The sequence below is a fragment of the Solanum tuberosum genome, unplaced genomic scaffold (genome assembly GCF_000226075.1).
Source record: "Solanum tuberosum cultivar DM 1-3 516 R44 unplaced genomic scaffold, SolTub_3.0 scf00216, whole genome shotgun sequence".
NCBI lineage: Eukaryota > Viridiplantae > Streptophyta > Magnoliopsida > Solanales > Solanaceae > Solanum > Solanum tuberosum.
Window position 1 is genome coordinate 306,779 of NW_006239143.1, and position 1,644 is coordinate 308,422.

A 1,644-nucleotide genomic window follows, 5' to 3' on the forward strand; every position below is an offset into this window, starting at 1 on the left:
AAATTTCAAAGGCTAAAACGCCTAATCGCACCGACTCACACTGAAAACCTCGGGAGTCATGTCGACCATGCTACTAGCCTAAAATGACCCTTCCGGAGCTGATGGAATCGTCAGAATTGGATTCTGATGTCATCTCCTTGAACTTTTGATCGAAAATGATTATTCAAGGTTCATAAGCTCCAAAATACAAAAACTCGCAACAAGACCAAACGAACGACCAGGTGACCGAACTGTCAGTCCCAGCAAGTCATAAATGACTTGGGGTCGCTATAGGAACGCTCTAAGCGACACACAAAAGGCAAGACACAGAAATGACCATGAGGGTCATTACAGCTGGTCCCCAAGAAAACCCTCATCCTGGATGACTACAAGCGTAAGACTAACTCAAGCATACAAAGCTTAAAAACTGTATAAAATTCATGAAAACTTACAAATCTTTAACTCAAATGAATAACTCTGAATAAAAATAGAATATTCAACTAGCCAACAATAGGCAACTCAAGTCTTTAATACATTTAATAAGATAAATGAAATAGACTGACTTCTCAAACTCTACTATCTATCTATGAAGCCTCTAAATGACAAAGATGGAAGTCGGGACAAAACCCACGACATCCTGACAAGACTGAAAAGTAAATGAAATCCTCCAGAAGCAAGGAGGCTCACCATAGCTAACTCGAACTCCATGTGGTATCAACGAAGTTATTGTTGATGATTCTGAATACCTAAATCTGCATCGTGAAAGGATGCAGGCCAAATGGCTCAGTACGTGGAATGTACGAGCATATTTGGCCTAGTATGTGGAATGTACGAGCATGTAAGGGGAATTATAAAGCATAACATAAGCTTGAACTTGATAAAAACGAAACATACTTACCTCTTTTCAAACTTACTCAACTAAGGAATACTCAAGGATACTCAAAACTACTCAACTCAGAAGTACTCAAGGATACTCAAAACTACTCAACTCAGAAGTACTCAAGGATACTCAAAACTACTCAACTCAGAAGTACTCAAGGATACTCAAAACTACTCAACTCAGAAGTACTCAAGGATACTCAAAACTACTCAACTCAGAAGTACTCAAGGATACTCAAAACTACTCAACTCAGAAGTACTCAAGGATACTCAAAACTACTCAACTCAGAAGTACTCAAGGATAAGATACTCAACTCAGTGAAACTCAACAATAAGGTACTCGACACAATGAAGCACAGATCAACTCAAGATACTCAACTCGAAGGTACTCAACTCAATATAGAGCAACAATACATATGCAATAAATGGAAAGCTTTTTAAAACAGTAGAAAGCAACTCAGTTTACTCATATAATAAAGTAATATAATACTATGGGAGTTTTTCTAACCGACAACCACCACTATGAGCCTAAGTGGTGATATAGTGTCTTGCCCACTCTGCCAGAACTGTCCTATACTTTGCCGTCATATAGAAGGCCTTAACTAAGTGGATCCACTAGTCTATGCTAAAAAAGCACTAAGGAATCATCTAAAAAAGTAATGATGCTTTCTTACCCATGATGGCTACATGGTTTATGGAGACGTGAGTTATCTGAACTCAAACTCGTCCCCATAACGGTGCTCAATACTACTCCCAAAATACACAACTCATATGTTTAAAAACATT